General features: G+C 40.7%; 1 protein-coding gene across 6 annotated transcripts in view; it reads right to left on the bottom strand.

Moving 5' to 3' along the window:
• SH3D19 (SH3 domain containing 19) overlaps window positions 1-27,329 on the bottom strand; it is a 186,178-nt gene that overhangs the window by 127,270 nt on the left and 31,579 nt on the right. For 2 of the 6 annotated variants that reach the window (XM_059697859.1, XM_059697864.1), the window contains exon 2: window positions 18,567-18,655. The exons of the other annotated variants lie outside the window; for them this stretch is intronic. The gene's annotated coding sequence lies outside the window, so the exon portion shown is untranslated. The remainder of the gene's footprint in view (window positions 1-18,566; window positions 18,656-27,329) is intronic. 6 annotated transcript variants of the gene reach the window in all.

The following is a 27,329-nucleotide window of genomic DNA, read 5'->3' as shown; positions in this document are numbered from 1 at the left end:
GAATCATCAATTAGCTGCCTCCTGTATGCTCCTACTAGGAATCAAGCCCGCAACCAAGGTACATGCCCTTTACTGGAATTGAACCCGGGACCCTTCAGTCGGAGGGCCACATCTCTATCCATTGCTCTATCCATTGAGCCAAACTGGCTAGGGCTGGACAAATTCTCTCAATCTGTTGAGATTTTCCTTCCTGGCAATTGTCATCAGTTTGGCTCATATAAATTCATAAAAATTCTTATAGGTTTGGGCATTTCTTACATTGACAAGAGTGACCCAATAACAGGGACTGCTTTCAGTGTTTCCCAAATTATAATAATCTCTTGGATGGTCACAAAGCATATTAGTATCTTAAAGGCTCTGAGAAATTTTGTAATTAACAAAATTTAGCTTTGTAGGATGAACCATGTCTTACAAAATCAGACTTGACATCTGATACCTCAGCATGAACAATGTTATATTGCGTTACCTCCATCCACTCCCCTGGGAAACCAAGGTTCTTTATACAGAGCTTGGTGTTTGTCATCTCCATCTCCCGCACCATGCCTGTTGCATTGGTGACACTTCTCTAATGAACTGAAGTCCTCCTGGTGCAGGGGCCAGGCACAAGATCCAAACACCATTCAGAAGTAGGAATTAAGGTCAAAAGAATCTCACCTTCCAATCCAATCAGGTCAAACCCTGATCTTTTAAGATTATATTAAACGTGTCCTTTCTTTAATCCTATTACTTATCTTTGAATTTGGGTTGTTTGAGTTAATTTGTGTATTTTAGAATTACAAGGTTTCACAAAGAAGGCAAGCACTTAGTGTCTCCAGGTATCTCCTACTGGGTCAGACCCATAACGGGAAATTCATAAATATTTCAGTATGACAACTTAGGTGGATGTTAAGAGCAAGAACTCTAAGTCAGACAGGCTTCTTTTGAGTTCTTGCTTCACTATTTATTACCTGAATGACCTTAGTAAGACATTTAACCTCTGTAAGCCCCAGTATTTATATCTGTAAAAAGGGATAATAGTACCCATCTCAAGTTGAATGAAGGGGAGGATTAAGAGAAGAAATGCACCTAAAAGGTAGTAAGGTTGCTGACTATGATAAGTATTCAACAAATGTTTTCTGTTATTATGATAATATCAGTGATACAGAATATATGTAGAGTTCATAATACTGTGAGTAGAATTATCTAAAAGATTAATTGTCCTTTGTCCAATATGGAGTTTTTAATTCTGTAAGATTTTTTTTTCTTGTTTATCACTGGTCAAGACAGGCATGTACTCATAAATAACTTCCAAAACTTCCCTTATCCAATGGCTCCAGCCTCTTTCCCTTTCCAGCCTTTTTATACCAAAAGTTACAAAGAAAACTTTTCCCAATGCAGCTTCTGACAAAAGTGATAAATAAACACTAAAAATAAGCAGCGGAAGGGAGAAAGAGAACTAAAAGGCAGAGAGAGGCAGTTCCTTCAGGATGAAAAACTGTGCCAAGGAGTGGGTCTCTCCCACTCCTTGAAGCCCATTCCTTGAATTCTTTCCCCATCCCTATTCATCCTGTGCATACTAAGCCCTTGGAGTCATTTTTTGAGATTCAAGAAGTCTAAATAAAATGACTTTTCCGAGTAGGATGAATGAAAATACTGAAATCAGCCTCCATATTTTAGGATTGTATGAATTTCTTTCATAAGAATCCAGAAAACAAAGATTTAAATAGTTATTTCTGGTGCCAAAGGATAGATAACATTTAACCACTGGTTGCGTTTCCAGCTGTTAGGGTAAAGAAATTTTTTTTTTCCTTAAAGAGCAAAATGCCCATTCTTATTGTCTCCTCTATATTTCTGATTAATTCACAGATATCATAATAAAGTTTTACTTTGTACATCTGGCTCTGCAAAATGAGCAAATATCAGAAACCACTGTAACCAAAAGACTCCGTCATCTGCGGAGAAGCAGGAAACAAAGGGAAAGCCACATTATTCTAATACCAGGCATGTCAATCTGATGTAAGGCTCTGCAAACCATTTTTATATGGATGAGGATTTTTCTAATCTGAGTCTCCAAACTGAGATTTTTATCCACAGTGGGACAGTCTTGATCTCTAATCTAGAGTGATAAAAAATTTTCTTTTAATTAAGAAAAGGTAAAGCCACCTCCAGCCCTTGCTGCATCACCTTACCTAGGGATAGAGAACATATTCTCTGGACAACAACACAGTGCTTCTGGCAAATTCAAGTCCGCCCATCTTCTTCCTCTTCACTTTATTTACAAACTTCCATCCACACAACTACCTTAAAAACACTACTGAAGTCCTAGCTGGTTTGGCTCAGTGGGTAGAGGGTCGGACTACAAACTGAAGGATCCCCAGTTCGATTCCAGTCAAGGGCACATGCCCGGGTTGCAGGCTCGATCCCCAGTAGGGGGCGTGCAGAAGGCAACCAGTCAATGATTCTCTCTCATTATTGATGTTTCTCTCTCTCTTTCTTCCTCTGTCATCCTCTCTGAAATCAATAAAAAACATATATTTTTAAAAAACACATGCACTACTTAACACAAGAATGCCAACTGTCTCATTCTATTTTTCAACTGTGTAGAATCTCTATAAAGTAAGTGCTCCGTTCTGATTTTCATAGTTATAAAGATACACAGGATCTTTGAGTGAGAAGAGACATGAGAGACATTGCCATTTCTGCACTGAAGCCTTACTTGATTTTTCACAGGGAGAAATAATGGTCACTCTCCCCTCTCCCCATGCCTCACACACACAGTGCCTAGTACCTGTTGGCACACATCACATTTTGCCTCACATTGTAATTCTTTTTATGTATGTCTTGTTCAGCCGTGGGCAAACTACGGCCCGCGGGCCGGATCCGGCCCGTTTGAAATGAATAAAACTAAAAAAAAAAAAGACTGTACCCTTTTATGTAATGATGTTTACTTTGAATTTATATTAGTTCACACAAACACTCCATCCATGCTTTTGTTCCGGCCCTCCGGTCCAGTTTAAGAACCCATTGTGGCCTTCGAGTCAAAAAGTTTGCCCACCCCTGGTCTTGTTGCTTCGACTATTACAGGTTTTTCAAGACAGGGCCTTTATATATCTTGTAATGCCTGGCAGAGTACCTTACACACAGCAGGTATAATGTAAGTATCTATCACTGAGTAATATACCGGTGTGGATCCTCTCCAACACCTCTGCAAATTAGAAATCAGCTGAGCTAAAAAGCCCTTGTATTGTTTGTGTTTCTTTTGGGGCGGCAGGATGGGGAGCAGTTATCATTAATTCATAGAGAAAGAGATTGGGCATTACCATGTAAGGCCTCAAATAATTTCAACTTGGAGTGAAAGCATTTTGAAGTCCTACTTCAGAGTTGAAGAATTAGTAAAAACTTTATATTCACGTAATATAAAATGTACGGTTTGGGGGATGGAGAGACAGTTATCACAAAGAAGTAGAGGAAGTTACACAAGGGAGTCACTTATGTGGTTCCCAGGTCACAGAAAACAGCCGAGATGAATTCAAGACTTGGCTATCAGCAGAACAATCATGACAGCTATTATTCATGAGTGTTTACTACATTAGAGGCATTCTTAATACATTCCCATTTAATCTTCACAGAAGTCCCATGATGCAAGTCTTTTCCATTTTATTATAAGAAAGCAAAGCCTCAGAGAAGTTAGTTAAATAAAAAGGGAGCATGTATTTTCAATCCTGGATGTGAGGAATCCCAAAGTCCCTGTTCTTTCCACTACATCAGAAGTCTGGAGGTCTCTCTCGTTTGATGAACTACAGGGTAAGTGTATAGGAATTCTGCTCATCACAAGACACACTTATATTTCAGTATTAGATGGTATGTTGTTTAGAGAATGAATCCAGGGCCTCACATTCTTTCCGAATGTCTCTGTGGTTTTCTTTAGCTCCACAAAAGCATATTAAACACCCTCTTATAAATTCCCAAGAATATAGATGATTTTGACTTGGGTGTCTTATGACAAAATAGCTGAGCTGGGAGAACAGCTCTAATTCACTACCTAATACTATCAATAATCTTAGGCTGCTAACATTAAATTTCTAATCTTGACAGAGTGTGAATACATGTATATGATGATAGAACCAATTCATATAAAATTAACAGATTGTGAGGCAAGTTTAAATTTTATTGCAATATTGTTTGTTATTAATTTCTGTACCCTCAGAATAAAATTTAAAATTTTTTTTTCAGGTGTACAGCATAGTGGTTAGACAATTATATAATTTATGAAGTGATCCCCCTGATACTTCTAGTACCCACCTGGCACCATACATAATTATTACAGTATTATTGACCATATTTCCTATACTGTGCTTTATATCCCCGTGATTATTTTGTAACTCCTTACTTCTTTTACCCTTTTCACCAACCTCACTTCCCTATGTGGTAACCCTCAGTTTGTTCACTATATCTAGGAGTCTCTGTTTGTTTGTTCATTTTGTTCTTTAGATTCCACATATAAGTGAAATTATATGGTATTTGTCTTTGTCTGACTTATCCCACTTAGCATAATATCCTCTAGGTCCATCCATGCTGTTGCAAATGGTAAGATTTCATAGCTGAGTAATACTCCATCATATATATGTATCACACTTTCTTTATCTATTGATGGCACTTAGGCTGCTTTAATTGAATATTGTGAATAATGTTACAATGAACACAGGGGTGCATATATCTTTTCAAATTAGTGTTTTGGATTTCTTCAGATATATTCCTGGAAGTGAAATTGCTAGGTCATAAAGTAGTTCCATTTTTAATTTTTTGAGGAACCTCCATACTGTTTTCCATAGTGGCTGCAAAAATTTGCATTCCCACCAATAGTACATGAGGGTTTCCTTTTCTTCACAGCCTCACCAACACCTGTTGTTTATTGATTTATTGATGATAGCCATTCTTCCAGGTATGAGGTATTATCTCATTATGGTTTTAATTTGCATTTCTCTGATGATCAGTGATGTTGAGCATCTTTTTTATATGTCTGTTGGACATCTGTATGTCCTCTTTGGAGAAATATATATTCAGATCTTCTGCCCATTTTTAATTGGATTATTTGGTTATTTTATTGATGAGAGAGAGAGAAACATTGATGTAAGGAGAAACATTGATTGGTTGCCTCCTGCACACTCACCAGACTAGGGATTAAACCTGCAACTGGGTATGTACCCTGACTGGGACTTGAACCCATGACCTTTTGGTGTATGGGATGATGCTCCAAACAACTGAGCCACACTGGCCAGAGCCAGAGTGAATTTTTTTAAAAAAGAATAAAGTGAACTGAAAGAATTATTATATTTTTACTAGAGGCCTGGTGCACAATTTCATGCATGGGTGGGGTCCCTTGGCCTGGACAGCTATTGGGGCCATCAGGGCTGGCCAGCTGGGTGGAGGGACCGTGGGAGGTTGACTGTGGGAGTGCACTGACCACCAGGGGGCAGCTCCTGCATTAAGCCTCTGCCCCCTGGTGGTCAGTGCGCATCATAGTGACCAGTCAAGCAGTCATTTGGTCACTTAGGCTTTTATATAAATAGACTAGTGGCCTGGTGCACGAAATTCATGCCAGGGGTGGGGGGGCGGTTCCCTCAGCCCAGTCTGCACCCTCTCCAATCAGGGACCCCATGGGGGATGTCTGATTGCTGGTTTAGGCCCGAACTCACAGGGATCAGGCCTAAACCAGCAGCCAGATATCCCTCTCGCAATCTGGGACTGCTGGCTCCTAACCACTCACCTGCCTGCCTGATCGCCCCTACCTGCCTCTGCCTGCCTGCCTAATTACCCCTAACTGCCCTCCCCTGCCGACCTGATCTTGCCCCTAACTGCCTCTGCCTGCCAGATTGCTCCTAACTGCCCTCCCCTGCCGGTCTGATCTCACCCTCAACTACCCTCCCCTGCCGACCTGATCTTGCCCCTAACTGCCTCTGCCTGCCAGATTGCTCCTAACTGCCCTCCCCTGCCGGTCTGATCTCACCCTCAACTACCCTCCCCTGCTGGCCTGATCTTGCCCCCAACTGCCCTCCCCCTGCCAGCCTGATTGCCCCCAACTGCCCTCCCCTGCCGGCCTGATCACCCCTAACTGCCTCTGCCTTGCCCCCACCACCATGGCTTTGTCCGGAAGGAAGTCAGATGTCTGGAAGATGGCCAGTTGACCCCATCGAATTAGCATATTACCCTTTTATTAGTATAGATAGATTATATAGGATAGGCTTGCTTAAATGGGGAGGAAAAGCCTTTTTCAGCAGGAGGTGATGCTCTTGGCAGACAAAAATACATAATCCCTATGTCTAGATTGATAGCCAGTCATATTCACTATACTGCCAAACTGGTCATTAAAAAATTGAACCACTTTCTTACACCTTACACCAAACAGCTGTTGCCCTTAAAACCCCTCCTCAGCCCCCACCTTAGGTTCTGCCTTCACAGTTCACCCAGATTAGGTTCTGATTGGTTGGTTTCTATGCCAGTCAGTGTCAAAAGCTCTGCCTCCTAGGCAGCCACTGGCTCCTCTCACTTCACCTAGATTTGGTTCTGATTGGTCAGTCGGTTTCTATACCATTCAGCATCTCCGGGACTATCTCTGGGCCTGATCAGAGAGGTGGGGCTGATCAGCAGCCCCTGTGGAGGCCCAGAGAGAGAGAGAGAGGCAAGGTCTGATCAACAGCTGCCATGGAGGCTATGGATCAGACCCTGCTTCTCTCTCCAGGCCCGATCCATAGCCCCCTCGGCAGTCAGTGCTGGGTCGCTATGCCCGCAGCAGTGGCAGTTAGTGCTGGGTCGCCACGGCAACCCAGCACTAACTGCAGGATTGACTTCTGATTGGTGAAGCCTTTGGTCGTTTTGGACATTATGGACCCTGGGTTTTTATATATTAGGACTACAGGCCCGGTGCACAAAAATTTGTGCACTCAGGGGGGTCCCTCAGCCCGGCCTGTGCCCTCTCGCAGTCTGGGACCCCTTGGGGGATGTCCACCTGCTGGCTTAGGCCCACTCCCCGGGGGATCAGGCCTATGCTGGCAGTCAGACATCCCTCTGGCAGCCCGGGAGCCCTCGGGGGATATCCACTTGCCAGCAGGGACCAGGCCTAAGCTGCAGTTGGACATCCTTAGCGCTGCTGAGGAGGCGGGAGAAGCTCCTGCCACCACCACTGTACTGGCAGGCATCAGCCTGGCTTGTGGCTGAGCAGAGGTCCCCCTGTGGGAGCTCACTGACCACCAGGGGGCAGCTCCTGCATTGAGCGTCTGCCCCCTGGTGGTCAGTGTGTGTCATAGTGACCAGTCATTCCCAGTCCTTCTGCTGTTAGGGTCAATTTGCATATTACCCTTTTATTATATAGGATAGGACACCAATATGGGTGTTGCAGATTTTCTTTTCAAATATAATGATCCATCTTTTATTGCAATACAAAGTCCACTCTTAATGATGATAGTTAAAATACACAAACACTGGGTGATGAAAAGGAAGAACTATAAGATACATTTGCTACATATTAGAAATTGGCTCTGGGGTAACTTATGTGTTATTTATGTAAACCAGACTTTCTACTATCTTGGGTCTGCCTGTCATTATTATCTAAGATTTTCATACTACTACACACCCAGACTCATGAACACATGTAGAAATATATCTGTTTATATCATTCAAGGATTAAGAGATGTACCACAGGCAATTAAAAAACATGTCTGAGCAACCTTTGGTCAGGGGATACTTTCAGCAATACAGAGATGAAATATAGGACCTATTCTACTTTATCAGAAACCAAAGTAAGGTGTTGTGTGCTTTCTTTCCACCCAGCTATAGATGAAACACCTGCAGATACAGGTGATTGACACCAATATTGGTCACCCTCAGAGTTTGCTCAGGCTTGGATCTCTTTGATCTTACCCAGCTCTGGCCCAGAGAAAAAAGGGAAAAGATAATGTTGATTGTCTTGGGGGATATGAGGTTGAAGAATACAGTTGGAATACAACAAAATCTACATTCAATAAACAATAAACTAAGAAATCTTCAAAGGCTTCCCAGAATACAGAACATTTGATTTGAGCCTATTTTTAGGTTGACAAATTTGAGAAGTAGACATGGGATGAAGGGCATCTAAGTTTAGGAGAACCATATACTATACAAAAGAGTGAAGGTGCATGAAATTGAGGAAAAGTGTTGAATAACTCAGCTGTAGGTAGAACTCAGGGTATAAGGAAAATATATTGATTTATTACAAAGTTAACTCAGGATTACTTGGGGCAGTTCATGAATGTTATATGAGACCTTAGCATCTGTACTATTCTGTAGATAATGGAGAAAGGGTAACCTGTGGTAAGGACTGGGGTGGAGGGATGCCAAATGAAAGCAGAGAGTACTAACAGCAATATACACCAGGACAAAAAGCCTGGCCCCCCAAAAAAGAGTAACAGGAAATGGAGAGGGTCGAATGGAAATAGATAAGATTAGGCATGGACAATTGAAGTATGGTGCCTATTTGCTTTGTTTAACAATGGACAGGTTATTTTGATTTTCTGAATTGTATAAATCATCCCATTCGATTGAATAACTATCCCATTGATTGTTATCATACTGGTCTTAGAGAGCACGTTCTTCTGTACCTGGAAATAGGACAGCACATTTACCCTAAATTGTTTTAGTGGCCACAGGTGGTGCGTTCCAGCTGACCAGAACAGCACAATTACTTTAAATTGCCCTGACAACTCAGTGGTCGGTAGACCCGAGGGCTCTAGATAATGCATGATCTGGAGACCCAAAACTTTAATTTAGATAACATGTCTAAGTTTAACCCAGGTTATCCAAGCGCTCTAGATAATGTATTTCTGTCAATTCAGTGATCCCAAGACCCGAAACTGTAATTAACATCTTAATTCTGCTTCTGTAATCTGCTTTTGTTGCGAGCCAGGTGCCTCATTCCAAACCCTGAGATGTAATCAATACCTGTGTGATTTTTTGCCTATATAATTCTGTAACTGTGACCAAATGGCTGCTATGAGATTTGGGAATGGCCCCTCATAGTCCCGGATTGCAATAAATGTGACTCTTTAATTCGACTTCTTGAGGCGTCCTTCTGTGATTCGCGGGGTACATTACAACACAATATGTGTTGAGGGAGGAAGCAGGAATGATGATATGGTACATGGTGATACAGGCTATCATTAACTTGGGTCAGGTACAAAGCAAGATGAGGAAGCAGGATGAAAGAATGGGTAGGAATATATTATGATGAGGACATATTAAGTTTGAGGCAAGTGAAGAATCACAGACTCATTCAAGATGGTCCAATAAGAAGTTACATCAAATTTGCCTTCCTCTAAAAGTGAAATGACAATAAAAATCTGCATGGCACCATAACAACATTAAAAATAAAAATAAAAACACCACCACCACCACCTTTGCAAAAAATAATAAACTCAAGAATGAAAGTCATCAATAGATCAGACATCCTAAAAATTAGAAATCAGGGTCCAAAATATTAGAAGTTAAACATATACACTCCCCAGAAAGCTCCTTGTTAGTTAAAAAATAAAAAGTGTGCCTTTGGGCAACCACGGAAGGCAGGCAATTAAAAAGCTGCATTCAGATGACCAGGTTCAGCTACTCAGCACTGCCCAGCCCACTCCACAACTAATTACACCTCAGAACCAGTCAAGGCTTCCTTTATGAGCTAAAGGCAGAACATTACTATCAATATAAAGTTGAGAAAACTCCCAGCATGGGACTTTGGTCTTTAGGGGACAAAGAGTTGAGTTTAGGGTAGTTTAAAATTTAAGGTAACTTCAGACCCAGAAATTGTTGAGAGACAGAGAGGAATGACAGGTACAGCAAAACACTCCCTTTCCAGGTACATCTAACCCCTAGGATGACAACTTTCTTATTTTGGTAATTTTGTGAGTGTGAGCTTGCCTTCTCCTCCCTTACAGGAAAGCCCACCAGTTGGTATGTCCCATTAATATACCCACTGACACAGTTAATTATGTCATTCAGAGAAAAGCATTTTTTGGAGGAAAAAAACCACAACTTATATCAGTCTTTTAATCATAAACATGTACCTACAACCAATGATAAACAAAGATTTAAGAAAAATGATAGTGTAAAAGAGAAAGACCAAAATGTATGATCAATTCTGGATCATAGAAAAAGAGAATTTAGGAAATAGAAAAGAATATTTTATTCTAATTGGTATCCTCACAGATGAAAAAGCATGTTATACCCATAAAAGAAGAGTCTGCTATGAAAAAGGAGAAACTTGAGAACAGAAACAGTTCTTAGAAATTAAATATATGATTGTCCATATAAAAGATTAAGCAGATATAAACACAGATGAAAATTGAATTTGTAATGTGAAAGATAAGTTGACAGAATTTTAGAGGACACAAAGAGATGGAAAATATAAAAATTAAAAGAGTAGGGGAGATCAGACACAGGAGGCCCACATCCTTCATAAAATTAGCATTTCAAGAGAAGAAATAGAGATAATAAAGGGAACAAGATAGTCAAAGAAATGGCAGGTGAAAAAATATGAATGGGAAATAATCTACCCTGAGAACTTAATACATAAATGTCCAGAAGGAGATTTATTTTTGAAAACAAACTCTAAAAATCTGTTAGGAAAATCTCTCTCCAGGAGAAGGAAGGGCAAAGGAAAGACAAAAAGAAAATGTATTATGGATCTTCCCACTGTGTTATAATATCTGTAGAGACGGGTTGCTGACAGCCACACGATAAGCCCAAGTGAACTGCTGGAACAGAAAACTGAAAAATCAGGGGACAATGAAATAGAGATCGTGGAAATAGGGGAAAAGTCTATGAAAGCTCTGTTCATCACTAGGCATTAAGTAGAAGATTCTGCAATAGGAGGCTTAACTTCTCAAACACTCTCACCATTGACCAGCTATTACCAAAGCATAAGGGATATGATTTTTATATATTCAACTTTAAGAAGCTGCTAAAATCCACAATGAAATATCATTTGACACCTACTAGTAAGGCCATAATAAAAAAGGCAGAAAACAACAAGTGTGGGAAGGGAAGTAGAGAAAATGGAACCCTCATACACTGCTGGTGGGCATGTAAAATATATGACTGTCCATATAAAAGAGGCAACCACTTCAAAAAACAGTTCCTCAAAAGGTTAAATATAAAAAGCCACCATATAACCTAGAAATTCTTCTCCTAGGTGTATAGCCAAGAGAAATAAAAACATATATCCAGATTGTGATAAAGAGGGAACCAAGATGGCGGCATAGGTTAACGCCGGAGTTTGCTGCTTTGAACAACTACTTCAAAAGTGAAACCAAAAAACGGAAGGGACATCACCCAGAACCACCGGGGCGCTGGCTGAGTGGAAGTCCTACAACTAGGAGGAAAGAGAAACGCATACGGACACTCAGAGGAGGCGCAGTGCTGAAGTCAAATTCTGAGGTGCGGAGTGCGCGGAGCGGGCTGGCGGCGGAGGGCGCGGTTGTTGTTTTCAATCGGGAGGGAGTCGCAGACTCTGAGCTCCAGATCCAGGCAAGTCTTTAGGGACCCACACTCAAACGGGAGAAGCGGGACTGTCTGGCTTCGGTCAGAGCGAGTGCAGCTTTCTCTCCCAGCTTTGCAGCGGGTGCTGGGACTCAGAGAGGCAGAGCCCCTTGGGACAGGACTGAGAGCCGCCATAACTGCTCTCTCCGGCCCACCCTGTTGATCCTGTTCGACCCGCCCTGCCCAAGCCCTGCACAGAGGCATTTGCCAGATAGCCTCAGGCAAAGGCTAGATTAGCACCTCCCTAGAGGACAGAAGTTCTCTCACCGCTGACACAGCTGAATCTCATAGCCACTTGGCCTGGAGGTCAAACCCTCCCTGGAATTAGCTACAGCAATCAAGATTTATCTATAAGACTGCGAACAAAGACCACTAGGGGGTGCACCAAGGAAGCATAACAAAATGCGGAGACAAAGAAACAGGACAAAATTGTCAATGGAAGAAATAGAGTTCAGAACCACACTTTTAAGGTCTCTCAAGAACTGTTTAGAAGCTGCCGATAAACTTAATGAGCTCTACACGAAAACTAATAAGACCCTCGATCTTATATTGGGGAACCAACTAGAAATTAAGCACACACGGACTGAAATAACGAATATTATACAGACGCCCGACAGCAGACCAGAGGAGCGCAAGAATCAAGTCAATGATTTGAAATGCGAGGAAGCAAAAAACATCCAACCGGAAAAGCAAAATGAAAAAAGAATCCAAAAATGCGAGGATAGTGTAAGGAGCCTCTGGGACAGCTTCAAGCGTACCAACATCAGAATTATAGGGGTGCCAGAAGATGAGAGAGAGCAAGATATTGAAAACCTATTTGAAGAAATAATGACAGAAAACTTCCCCCACCTGGTGAAAGAAATGGACTTACAGGTCCAAGAAGCGCGGAGAACCCCAAACAAAAGGAATCCAAAGAGGACCACACCAAGACACATCATAATTAAAATGCCAAGAGCAAAAGATAAAGAGAGAATCTTAAAAACAGCAAGAGAAAGAAACTCAGTTACCTACAAGGGAATACCCATACGACTGTCAGCTGATTTCTCAACAGAAACTTTGCAGGCCAGAAGGGAGTGGCAAGAAATATTCAAAGTGATGAATACCAAGAACCTACAACCAAGATTACTTTATCCAGCAAAGCTATCATTCAGAATTGAAGGTCAGATAAAGAGCTTCACAGATAAGGAAAAGCTAAAGGAGTTCATCACCACCAAACCAGGATTATATGAAATGCTGAAAGGTATCCTTTAAGAAGAGGAAGAGGAAGAAAAAGGTAAAGATACAAATTATGAACAACAAATATGCATCTATCAACAAGTGAATCTAAGAATCAAGTGAATAAATAATCTGATGAACAGAATAAACTGTTGATTACAATAGAATCAGGGACATAGAAAGGGAATGGACTGACTATTCTTGGGGGGGAAAGGGGTGTGGGAGATGTGGGAAGAGACTGGACAAAAATCGTGCACCTATGGATGAGGACAGTGGGTGGGGAGTGAGGGCGGAGGGTAGGGCGGGAACTGGGAGGAGGGGAGTTATGGGGGGGGAAAAAAAGGAACAAATGTAATAATATGAAAAAAAAAATAAAATATAAAAAAAAAAAAAAAAAAAAAACCAAAAAACATATATCCACACAAAAACTGTACACAAATGTTCATAACAGCCCAAAAGTAGAAACAACCCCCATATCATCAACTGATTAATGGAATGTTATTCAGCAATAAAAAAAAGTGAAGTACTGATACATGCTATAAATGGATGAACTTTGACAATATTATGTAAGTAAAAGAAGGCAGTCCAAGGAGACCACATATTGAATGATCTCATTTTATGTAGAATGTCCAGAATATGTAAATCTATAGAAAGAGAGAAAGTAAACTTGTGATTGCCTGGGGCTGGAGGTGGTTGAGGGGTGAAGGTAAAAGGTTCAGGGTTTCTTCTTGGGGTGATAAGAATGTTCTGAAATTGATTGTGGCAATGGTTTGTCATACCGAATTTTGGGACTGGAACCCAGATTCTTTGTCTGTCGGAATCGAAGAATGAATCCACGGACATAAAGTGGTATAGCAAAGGTGGAGATTTATTGAAGAACAAGTACAGACTCCCATGTGGGGAGAGGGAAGAGTCCCACAGAATAGGGAGGGGGAAAAGGCCCCACTGGGTTCCCTTTCCCTAAGACTTATATAGGCTGCAGATCCTGGTGCCTTGATATCCCCTCTGATGGGTCACTATGCCCTTAGACTGGTTACTACAAAACTCCTGGGCTCCAAGGTTGAACCTCACATGCATATGAGGCCTCCCCCACCCCGCACTTCCATATTGTTTTCTTATTCCCTTTGGGCTTTCTTCTTCTCCTTCTGAATGAAGGGCTTCCTTCTCTTTATTTTGTAAATATAGACCTTTCTTGGCTACTTCCAGTTCCCTTGTCTTATGTAAATATAACTGTTGCTGCTTCCTTAAGGAAATGTAACTGCACCTGGCTTCCATGTGTTATGGAAATATACCTTCTCCCAGTCTGCAGCCCCTCGCTTTTCCATAGACCCCAATTCTAAAAAATCCCTAAACCTGCCTATGTTCCCCCAAAATTCCTGCTTCATTTGCACAACTCTGAATATACAAAAAACCCATTGAATTTTATGCTTTAAATGGGAGAACTGTATGATATATGAATTATATCTAATAAAGATTTTACTTAAAAAATTGCGAATAATAATAGTCCTGACTAAACAAGTGAATGGCTGAGGTTTTCATTTTAATATTTATGTAAGTATAAGACTACATGAATTGAAACCGAGATAAATATACTTTCAATTGATATAATTTGGTATGACACTCAAATTTTAAAAGTTCAGATTTACAATTAATAACATTCTAGAAATGAACCTCCGGTTCTTTTTTGTTGTTATTCCTCATCCAAGGACATTTTTTTCCATTTATTATTAGAGAGTAGAAGGGAGGGAAGGAGAGGAAGAGAGAAAGAAACATCTGTGTGAGAGAGACACATTGGTTGGTTGCTTCCTGCACATGCCCTGATCAGGGCCAGAGGTGGAACCTGAAACCCAGGTAGATGCCCTTGATGGGGAATCAAACTCATGACCATTCAGTGCCTGGGCTGGTGTTCTAACCACTTGGAAACACTAGCCAGCGTGACCTCTGGTTCCTTAAGCAAAATATTTATAAATTTCACATACTGGCCTAGTCAACCTGGCCAAAGTGAAAAGTAATGATAATAATCAGAGCTGTGTTTGCTGCTTCCCATTCTATGTGCCAAGTGCATCAACTCTAATCCTCATAGCTCTGCAATTACTCCCATTTTATTTTTATTTTTGAAAGGGCGAGGGATATGCCCTCCATCTTACCCTAGAAGCCATGTGCTTGGCAGGGCTTCTTCCGGAAGCCCAGGCCTCTGCTAGCCACGCCCAGGATTTCTTTGAACTAGCCAGTGACGGTCAAGGGAGGTGAGCGCCATGGATATGACCACATCCTGTGTGGCGGGACCTGACTTGCGCCTGGCCAATCAGCAGGGCCCACGGTCACCTCTCCTCCCCTTACTCCACCCCCCTATAAAACTCCTTCCCACCGGGCTAGCCCTCTCTCTGCCACTTGGCTTACCGTTGGGTCGGTGAGTGTGGTCGGGGAGCCGAACCAGTTCGAATAAAAGACTCTCTGCTTTTGCATCGGACTCGCTGGCTCCCTGGTGGTCTATTGGGGATCTTGAAATCTGGGCATAACAATTTTGAGCATATGTTTATTAAAGCTATGGATAGTGAAACAATAAAGGGCTTAGTTACAGTGATGGCGAACCTATGACACGCGTGTCAGAGGTGACACGCGAACTAATTTTTTGGTTGATTTTTCTTTGTTAAATGGCATTTAAATATATAAAATAAGTATCAAAAATATAAGTCTTTGTTTTACTATGGTTGCAAATATCAAAAAATTTCTATATGTGACACGGCACCAGAGTTAAGTTAGGGTTTTTCAAAATGCTGGCATGCCGAGCTCAAAAGGTTCGCCATCACTGGCTTAGAAGAAGCAACAGGAAAGAGCCTAGGTGGGGCTGCTTCTGGTCCACTGAAAAGTCAGAAAAGGGGGCCTTAGAGACAGGTTCAGGGGGATAGCCTGGGAAGAGCTGTCTCAGCCCCTTGCTACCCTGGTTGCAAGTCTCGTGGGGGCCCTTATAGTTTAAGAGCTGCATGCCTGAGAGGGAAGAAAGGTGTGGATGCCCTCCCGGGAGGGAGAACTCAATTATGCCTATTCTAAAAGGTGGAAATTAAAGTTCTCAGACTGGTCTTGTCCAGGGTCACAAGACCAGCAAAGGGTTGATCAGGGACGGGAGCTGATCTGGGACTGGAAGCAGCTTGGTCTGACTGCGATTCCATCTTCCAGATGGCTTTTCACAACAGTACATTCCTGATGTATCTTTTAAAATAAACAGTAAAAGATAGTAAAGACATCACACTTCTATTAACAAGTCAGAGTTTTGCTTGTAAAGAGGAAAGGAGTATTTAGAAGGATAGGTTTTATATGACTTTATATGGTTCTTTATACCCTTGGGTGACAGTTGATTGGGAAATTAATGACAATATTCTAAAACATAAAACCTCTGGTATTGAGGGCTTCAATATCAAAGGAGGTTATTAGATTCTCAATCTCTAAATATGATACATGGGAAATAAAAAAGATAAAATTATATTTTGAAAAAAGCTGTTAAGAAAGTCTCCCAGGTATAGATAAGAAGCTGAACACAGATTTGGCATTGATAGTACAGCTAACTAAGCTGTAGGAATCAAGAGGGAAAACAAAGCAGAGGAATTTCCCAATAATAATTCCAGGTGACAGACACATTGACAATTCCAGGGGAGTAATTCTGACTAGTACACAAACTATAAAAAGAGTTAGAGATGATAGAATATCTCCAAACTTCCACTTCCCCAGAAACAAACAGCATAGTAAAGAGGAAAGACCTCACCCTGGTTATCTCTTCTTAATTTTTATGATGCTATCAAAGTAAGAGGAAATAAAGCTGTAATCAAGAATTTGTACACTTCCTGTCCTTGCTAGGTGGCTCAGTTGGTTGGAGCATCACCCATACACCAAAAGTTTGCAGGTTCGAATCCCTAGTCAGGTCAAATACCTAGGTTGCAGATTCAGTCACCAGTAGGGTGGGTATGGGAGGCAACCAATTATTGTTTCTCTCTCACATGATGTCTCTCTCTTTCTCGCTGTCCCGTCCTCTCTATAAAAAATAAAAATAAAAATCACAAAACATATTAAAAATTGTACACTTCCTGATTAATCTGTGTCCAGATATTTATGAGAAAAATCATTTAAGCCCTGGCTGGTGTGGGTCAATTGGTTGAGTGTCATCCTGTGCACCCAAGGTCCTCAGTATTATTCTCAGCCAGGGTGTGTACTGGAGGCAGCTAATGAATATTTCTCTCTCAAACTGATGTTTCTCTCTCTCCCTTCTTCTCTCTCTAAAATCAATTTAAAAATAAATTAAGAAAATACAAAGAAAAATCATTTAATATCTAAGTGAAGAGTACTCTGGGATGATCAAGTAAAAAGTTTAGGAAATAAAACTAAAAGGCTTTATATTATAAAAGAGAAAAATAAACATCTCTTACTTCCTATTTCCCTCCATAAATATCATTAAGATGTGGGAGTCAAACTGTATAAGCTGATGTCATAGATCCTCAAAACAAATATGGGGGTAAGTAAGGCAATTCCTGTCCCTGGTAAGGATGTATAAACAACATGAAGTTCTTAACTACTTTAGGCATTCATATTATGTTATCTACTGGCAGAAATTAAGTCATATAAAGATATTTATGGCACTCTTTTATAATAACAAATGCAAATGGTCAACAATAGAGGAATGACAAATTTTGACACAACTTCAAAAAATATATTTTTTTATTGATTTCAGAGAGGAAAGGAGAAGGATAGAGAGATAGAAACATCAATGATGAGAGAGAATCATTGATCAGCTGCCTCCTGCATGCCCCACACTGGGGACTGAGCCCGCAAAACCTGGGTATGTGCCCTGACCAGGAATCAAACGATGACCTACTGTTTCACAGGTAGATGCTCAACCACTGAGCCACACCAGCTGGAATGACACAATACTTTTTAATGAATTGTGTAGTTATCATATTCAACATTTATTGCTTTACTCACTGGGCCTTCACAAGAACCCAATGCGCTAAGTTCTCTTATTTACTGGTTCCATTTTACTGAAGTTCAATTACTTCGCTAAGGTCACGGAGCTAGGAGGTGATGGTACTAGGATTCCAAACCAGTCCAGCTCAATTACTTCGCTAAGGTCACGGAGCTAGGAGGTGATGGTACTAGGATTCCAAACCAGTCCAGCTCCAGAGACCAAACTATTCAGCACTATACTAAGTTGCTGTTTTGTAGGTCACTTTTCAAATGTGATAATGGATTCTATTTTATAATTTTTCTTTCAAGGATTGTTGTTTCAATATTCACAAGCCAAATTAACCTCTGGTTTTCTTTTAGGAGAAATATATTTTCCTTGTTTCAATATCAATGTTATTTTTCCTTCACAAAAATGAATTTGGGCCCTAGCTGGTTTGGCTCAGTGGATAAAGCGTCAGCCTGCAGACTGAATGGTCCCAGTTCAATTCCGGTCAAGGGCACATGCCTGGGTTGTGGGCTCGACAATCAATGATTCTCTCTCATCAGTGATGTTTCTATCTCTCTCTCAAATCAATAAAAATATATTTTTAAAAAAAATGAATTTGGAAACTTTTCTTCATTTTCTAAGCTCTGAAATAGTTTAAGATAACATTGGAATAATTTGTTTCTCAAAGTGGTGGTAGAATATCCTTATAAACTAAAGGGAGGGTAGCTCTTTAACAACATTGTCTATTTCATCAATAATAAATGTTCTTTAAAATTTTCTGTCTTCTGGGATCACCTATAGTCACATATTTTCCATTTCATTTTTTTTAAATTTAGCAGTTTTATTGAGATAATTTACATGCCATAAAATTTACCTGCTTGAAGTATACAATTCAATGATTTTTAGTAAATTTACAGAGTTCTGCAGTCACCATCACCATGATTTTAGAACACTATCACCACCCTATAACATGCAAATGAAGAGAAATTATATTATATTAAAAGGATTTACTTTTCAGAAATTAATGTTATGTTATGCACAAGTGGTATAATTTTCTTATAATTCATTAACACTACCTGGTATTTATGGAAAAACAAACAATATGATTGTTCTCATTTCCCTATGTTTAGTACTGAGACTTCCATAAGCCTGTACTCTTAATAGCCCCATTGGCAGCAAGCAATAAGAAGCAAATGCTAAAATATGATCCCAATAACCACCCTGCCTCCAGACATAACAGAAATAGTGATTTTTCTTTACTTCATGTTAACCATATTCTCTTACTATGAAATAATTTTAAAATACTTCCTTTTTCTTTCTTTTTTTATTTTTATTTTTTATTGATTTCCTTTTTCTTAATTCCTTTTTTGAAACTTTTCCAATTCAAGTTTGGAAAAAGTCTAGCTTTTTCTGAATTGGACAAAGTTGTTTTACTCATAATATTCAGGAATTTAATGCTGAAAATTAAGCCCAGCTGACTAGAAGTTCAGCCAATGTATATTTAGTTAGCATTGAATAGAAATTTCTCTAATTAGGAAGTATTAGTGTCATTTCATTTCTTATCCTTGCTTCAAAGTTCTCCCCATACAATAGGGAACATTAAGTATAAGATTAAATCTAATTTAACAAGAAAATAGTTTTACATGTTCAAACATGCATAATCCAGTCAGTAGCATAATTAGATCTAAGATTAGGAAAAATGACTTTGAGCACTGAAAATTTCTTCCAATGATAAAGGTCAACAGAAAACAGGCTTGGAAAAATGGAAAGAGCATTGGTTTTGGAACTATAAACATGGATCCAAATTCCTCTTTCTTCCTTTCCTCCCTCCTCCCTGCCTGGGAGTCCCCTTGTAAAAACAAAGCAAGACAAAATGCAAACAAAAGACTTAAGTGGAAACATACTCCCAAGATATTCTTAAAGTGAATTTATACTGACATAAATTTTTCATTCAGGAACTAAAAGCTACAAAATTAAGTTGCTTCCTTGTCAGCTTAATATCCTTGTTGGCCATCTGTTACTTTTCTATCGTCTTCTCTAAGACATAAAGTGAGTCTCAGAAACATCTAAGTGCATATTACAAGATTGTTTTGAGTTTTAAACAGATGCATAGTTACATGAAAGTCTGACTATAAAGCACTAAAGGGTATGTAAATCTTGGTCTGACAAGTATGAATGCACAATAAAGGAATCCAAAACACATATATATTCACACATATATTCAGAGTCTGTACATATCCTTTGTCCTAGATACACTGAGTGACCAGATTATTATGACCACCTGACGTTTATAGGTAAATTAGCTATAATTTCCCCGCTGAAGTTGCTAGAGGGCCAGATCATTATAAACGTCTGAATAGCACAACATACCTAAGTATCGTTGTTGATCAAGTTCATCCTATCATGTTAATGGCGTATCCCAATGGAGATGGCTTCTTCCAACAAGACAATGTGCCATGCCACGGTGCTTGTATTGTGCAGGAGTGGTTTCAAGAACATGAGGGAGACTTTACTTTGCTTAGGCGGCCCCCACAATCACCAGATCTCAATTCAATTGAGCATTTGTAGGACGAAGTTAAAAGAGCCATCAGGCAGCTGGTTCCACAACCATCAAATCCCACAGAACTGGACAGTGCTATTCATCAGGCATGGTGTCAGATTCCTCGCATCACCTTTCAACATCTCGTGGAGTCAATGCCAAGAAGAATTGCTGCAGTATTGAAGGCAAAAGGTGGCCCAACGAAGTACTGATGGGCCATAATAATCTGGCCGGTCATAATAATCTGGCCACTCAGTGTACATACTCATTATGTCCATAAAATTTAGAACAATTTTCTTTTTAAAAAATATAATTTTATTGATTTAGAGAGGAAGGGAGAGGGTGAAAGAGATAGAAACATCAGTGAAGAGAGAGAATAACTGATTGGCTGCCTCCTGCAGGATCAGGGATCGAGTCCACAACCTGGGCATGTGCCCTGACCAGGAATCAAACGGTGACCTCCTGGTTCATAGGTCGACACTCAACCACTGAGCCACCATGGCCGGGCTAGACCTATTTTCTTAATTAAATAAAAGAAAAGCTATTTTATTTAGCTCTTCTATTTTCATACCTGAGACTTGTTTCCCCAAGTATTTCTCTTAAAAAAGTATTAGAAAGTTATCAAGCCATCAATAATAAATGTGACTTTTAACTGGAGGGAAATCGAAATATCCTATATAGAATAAGCATGAGAAAATTAAAAAGTAGTACTAAATCTGTACTATTACATTTTAAATATGTACTATTACAGGTCTCTCCTTCCAAAAAAGGTCACAATTTAAAGATCTGAAAACCTATTACTAAAAAAAATTTAGAAACATTTCCGGCAACAGAAAATCAGGTCTGTCCTTTTATTTTGATGACTTCCGTTACTGTCCAGCCCTGCCCCCACCCACTTCATCATACCCACTTCAGAACACCTCTGCCCTCTTTACGCCTCCACCTGTGCTGCTTGGGAACACTGCCTGTGAACACACTTCAATGCCAATTTCACTTTAAATGCTAGTGGATACTTTCTGCGGCACAGCAGTCACACTGTCATGTCGCTGGTCCATTCATCTCCCACACTCATACATCACTAGTTCACTCTCAAGTCCTCAACACTTCCCTTCCCATTCCTACTTTCGGCAGATGATTCCTATTCCTGTGAGGAAATGGAAACAACCAGCAGAGAACTTCTACTACCACACCTCCTACCAAATGGCAACTAAGTCCACATACTTGCTTTTGCTCCTGTTGTATGAAAGACCTGTCTGTGCTCCATTCTAAGGATCCTCACCCCTCAACCAATGAGTTAGGTTCAGTTCCCTCCTGTCTGCTCAAGGACACCACTGCAGCAATTCTCCAGCTTTCTCTTCTGCATCATCAGCTTCTCCCTCTTCGCTGGGTAATCCATTAGCACGCAAACATGATGTAATTTCTCCCATCTTAAAACAAAACTAGAAAAAAACCAAAACACCCTGCACCACCCAGGCTTTTCTGCCAGCTATTTCTCAACTTCCCTTAACAGCAAAACTACTTTTAAAAACTGCCTATATTTGCTGTCTCCAATTACTCCCTTCTTACTCTTGAATCCATTCCATGATGCTACCGTAAATCTGACGGTCAGTTTATTTTCTCCAGCATTTGGTAGCCGAGCACTTCCTCCTCGAGACACTTCCTCTACTTGGCTTCCAGAATATTCCTATCAGTTCTCTGCTTACCTCACTGCTGTCCTCTTAGTCTCTTACTGATTCCTATTAATCTCATTTCAGCTTTGGTGTGGTCAATCCTTAAAACTCACAGTGGGCTTTGTTTATATTCATGCCCTAGGTGACCTTATCTCATGGCTTTAAATACTATGACATGCTGGTGACACCCTGACCTAGCCCTTCGGTTTGTGGCAGTCTCCTGATTCCAGATTCATATATTCAACTGCCTACTAGACATCTCCAATAGGACATCTATCAAGCATCTTAAGCTTAATATGGCTATAAATGAATTTCTAATCTATCCCCCGCCCCAAACCTGATCCTCCTACAGTGTGCTCCATCTCAGTAAATGATAATTCCACACTTCCAGGGCTCAGTGGTTGATCTCAATCTATGAACCAGGATGTTACAGTTCAATTCTTGGTGAGGGCACATGCCTGGGTTGCAGGCTTGATCCCCAGTGTGGGGCATGCAGGAGGCAGTTGATCAATGATTCTCTCTCATCATTAATGTTTCTATCTATCTCTCCCTTCCCTTTCTGAAATCAACAAAACTATATTAATAATTTTAAAAAAGTCTTTAAAGTCACTCTCTCATACCTTCAACCAACCCTTCAGCAAGTCCTATTGGCTCTATCTTCAAAATGCAACCAGAGTCTGCCACTTCTTACCACTTCTGAGCAAGAAACTGATGTCTTAGTTACTTCCAATAAAGTTTATTTCTAACTAAATTGGAACCAAAACCAAAAATATATTTTATAAAATGTTAAACAAGAGATTTTATGAACAATCCAACTAATATGTAAAGAATATTGATCAGTGACTTTAGACTTGCCTAGAAATATAAAAGTCCAAAGATATAGGACAACCACAGACTCTCAGAGTGAAAAGAGTATCTGGTCAAATTTTCGTTCCTTTGATAAATCAACAGAGCTTTGATGTCTTTGCAAATGTGACTAAATAGTTAAAATGACCTAAATGCTGTAAGTTAATTGGAATACCCACATAGATTGTAATAGGAATAAACCTTTTACTTCAATTAAATGAGCAGGTCAAAAATCACAGGTTGCAATATTAATTTCAGAAAAAAAATTAGGTGAAAAGTACTAAGAGAATTGTTATCTTAATATATAAAGAGGTAATATGCAAATTAGGCCAGGACACCATAACGGGACGACTGGACAGGAGGAGGTTGCGCATGCAGGGAGGCCTGGAGCGGAGACAGAGACAGAGATGGGGGCCTGCCCAAGCCGGTGCTGCAGCTCCGGTGGCCTGGAGTGGACACAGGCAAGGGGGCCGGGGGGCGGGGGGGCCTGGGGTGGAAGTCAGGAGCAGGTCACGGCTGCCCATGGTGCCGGTCTGGCCTGACTCCCGTGGCGGCCTTCGGGGCGCCTCCTCTGGGTCTCTAGTATACAATAAAAAGCACAGTGAGTGATAGAAACATAACCAGAATGAATATATAAGCCACGCACACACACAAATAGGTTGCATAAAAGAAGAACCATTAAAAAATGTATGGAGAAGCCCTGGCTGGTTTGCTTTGTTGATGGAGTGTCATCCCATACAACAAAAGGTTTCGGGTTCGATCCCCAATTGCTTGTAACTGAACAAACCTTACCAAAACGACTACATTTTTCGTGATTCTATTATTTTTTAATTATTCATGTGTATCTTTCAAACCTCCCAGTATTTTAAGCTACAAGAGAACAATAAGATGCTTTAAGACTTCAATGAATTTGCCTCCACAGACCTAGTACCCTACAAACTGAAGCATTCAGAACTGAAGCATTCATTCTCCTAGCAACCAGGAGTGTTGGCTGCTGACAGTTCACAGCAAAGATTCTAAGAAATGCCAACAGAGCCACTTCACCCAAGGTAATGCCCCCTCCTTGGAGGCAGCCTGCTTTCAATCATGCAGAAGTCCCAGAGCCCAGACTTCTTGTTTCAGTTCAGGACATCTTTGAAGGGCCACCTCAAAGAAACTTGTGGGATGAGCTGAGGCCTTTTCTGAAAATGCCTAGAGTTAAACTCTCCCTCTGTCCAATCCTGCTTCCATCTCCCCTTGAGGTGGTGATTCTGAGACCACTCCCAAATAAACTTTTTGCACATAAATCTCTACTTAAAGTTTATTTTCCATAAAATTTGACTTGTAGTATATTTTAAGGCTAATACTGTATCAGAGTGGGAAAAAAATTAGGAAAAATTAGCCAGGTACAGGGTTAATTTCCTTTTTACCACGTCTTTCTTTTGAAGAATTCTGTCCATCTTCCATTTTGTTGCTAGAGAAAAGGGTCCTGTTCTTTCCAGTGGCCTCCAACTTACAGGGGCAGGTAGCTACTGCAACCACCCTCCCCCACCCAGCAGGCACTGTGCTCTCCCTACACAGCAAGGAACACCTCAAGCCCCAGCTCCCCACCCTGGGTCCTTCCTGCTGCTGCACTTCTAAAATCTGGTCCCTTCAGTGCCTGGCTCTGGGTGAAGACCAAAGGAGAGGAAGGGGTGAAGCAGAGGACTCCATCTAGGAGAAGCTGATCCTGCCCCTTCCTCTGGCTGCTCCCCAGCTGGGCTCTGCCTGGAAGCCTGAGTCCAGGAAGCAGGGAGTGCTGATTCTGAGGACAGAGACATGGGCCCTGCTGGCAGTGTCTTCCTCCTGTTCCTTGTGCTGGGTGAGCTTCAGGTGGGCTGGGAAGGAGAGAAGGAGAGGTTATTTTTGGCTCAAGAAGTTATGGTGTAGAATAAGATGACATGTCACCCAATGGGATCTTACTTATAATAGTGTGCCCTGAGAAAGTCCTGAGAGGATACTATATGCCAGACATCTTTCTAAGTATCTTAGATATAGTAGTAAACAAAACAGAGATCCCTGCCCTCATGGGGCTTATAAACAATGCACATATGGAATACGTAAATGACATAGCACTTTAGAAAGTAATAAATGCTATGAGAGAAAGGGGCATCAGGAGTACAGGGACTGGAGGCATGTTGTAATTTTAAATAGGGGAGTCAAGGAAGGTTTCATTAAGAGGGACTCACTTGAACAAAGATTTGAAGGAGATGAGTGATTTAGCTAAGAGGATCTAGGAAAAGAACATTTCAAGACTAGGGAACTGGAAGTGTAAATGCTGTTCAGTGATTTCAGCATAAGCCTGTTCATTTATTTTTTTGGCCCACAGTGATTTAAAAGCAGGGTAGGCTGAGAGTAGCCAAAAGATAACAGGTAAAAAAAAAAAAGAAAGATATACAAATACTGAAAAATGCCAATTTAGTTAAACAGGACAAAAGAAAACAGCTTATAAACCTCAAAAACATCTGAAAGCATCACTGTATGTACAAACTAACATCTTAATATTCCTGACGACAGCCTTGAATCACCAAGTAAAAATTAAATTACGTCCATGTATGAAGGAAGGTAGGTGTGTAAAAATTATCAGGATTTCCCACTAATGGGTAAACATTCATAAAATTTTTGCCTTTAACACCAACCTGAGGAATTTAGTATGTGGAAAGCCTCTGTTCAGTGAATTTTAGACACTGTGTTATCATATATTAATGATACGGTGTGTGCCTGTCTTAGGGTCTTGGCCATGCTCTTCTTCCAAAAAGAACGATCTGCAGTCAGGTGAGTGGTCTCCGTTTGGGCCCAAAATTGCTGGGTTTGGAACTGGATTAGGATGGCATATGGAGCCTACGAGAATATAGGTTCTAGGGGTGGATTTGGAAGATGATGAGAAAATGGGGACAACGGGACACCCAGACCACATTTCCTTCTCTCCCCTTTCTCTAGTGTGTGGACGACCTGTATACTCAGGCCGTATTGTGGGTGGCCAGGATACTGTTGAGGGGCACTGGCCTTGGCAGGTCAGCCTGCACTACGGCCAGACTCACATCTGTGGAGGTTCCCTCATCAGTGACAGATGGATACTGACAGCTGCACACTGCCTACAAAAGTGAGTTCCAGGCTAATGGCTAGCACAGATAGAGTCTCAGTAAATATTTGAATTATTTCTTGAATGAACCAATAGACAAATGAAAGTGGCAAGATGAGTAAGAAGAAGGAAACCCTAGGTACCTTGGACTAGGGACAGGACAAAGAGGTAGTAAAAGAAATAATGAAAATAGACACTGTATTAGAAGCTTCTTTTTGGTTGTTAATCCTCACCTGACAATATTTTTCCATTGATTTTTAGAGTGAACAGAAGGAAGGGGGATAGACACAGAGAGAAAAACATTGATGTGAGAGAGATACATTGATTGGTTGTACCCCAGTCGGGCCGGGAAGAGAGCCAGCAACTGAGGCATGGGGCATGTGCCCTTGACCAGAATCAAACCTGCGACCCTTTGGTCTACAGGCCGATGCTCTTTCTGCTGAGCCAAACCGACTAGGGAGAGAAACGTTTCTTACTTTTTCCAAATTACTTGCTAACCACCAGTCAGGGGATTTTGTCTTAAGCTTGGGGGTCATAAACACTATCTGAGCTTTGAGCGAAGTAAGGTGCCATATGGAAAGTAGCCCCTAGGGATTGTTCCATGTAAAACTAGCATTACTACCCAATAGCTAGTGAAGACTCCAAGCCTGCCAACATAAGTGAGTTTGGAAACATCCTCCTTGAGTCAAACTTTGAGGTTGACTACAGCCCACCTAGATCACAGTCTCATGAAAGACTTTGAGTCAGAGGCACCCTGCTAAGTCACACCTGATTCTTGGCCTACAGAAACTATGAGATAAACGTATGTTTTAAGCCTCTTGGCCAGCAGTTCTCAACCTGTGGGTCGCGACCCCTTTTGGGGTCGAACGACCCTTTCACAGGGGTTGCCTAAGACCATTGGAAAACACATATATCATTACATATTGTTTTTGTGATTAATCACTATGCTTTAATTATGTTCAATTTGTAACAATGAAATTGGGGGTCACCACAACATGAGGAACTGTATTAAAGGGTCGCGGCATAAGGAAGGTTGAGAACCACTGCTCTAAGCTTTGTGGTAACTTGTTATTTGACAATAGATAACTAATATATACAGAAATTAAAACAACATGACTTTTCAACAACACTGCAGGGTCAAAGAAAATAAAGAAATAACTTAAAAATACTGGGAGAAAATGATTTCCAATCTAGAATTCTACTCATATGCAAACCATCAATCAAGTGTGGGACAGAAACAAGACATTTTCAAATATACAAAACAGCAAAAATATTACCTCTCATGCGCATTTTATCAGGAAGCCAAAGGAAAAAAGTGCTTCACCAAAATAAAGGGGGTAGAGTGGAGACAGGAAAACATGGGATCCAGAGAAAAGATGATACAACATAGAAGAGAATCCCAGGAAAATGATAAGGAAAAGTACCAAGACTGGAGCAAGAGGGCAGAGGGGAAAAAAAAAAAAAAGGAGAAGGAGAAGGAGA

The sequence above is a fragment of the Myotis daubentonii genome, chromosome 5, assembly GCF_963259705.1.
Source record: "Myotis daubentonii chromosome 5, mMyoDau2.1, whole genome shotgun sequence".
NCBI lineage: Eukaryota > Metazoa > Chordata > Mammalia > Chiroptera > Vespertilionidae > Myotis > Myotis daubentonii.
The sequence above is the reverse complement of the archived record's forward strand: the minus strand, read 5'-3'. Positions and strand labels throughout refer to the sequence as shown.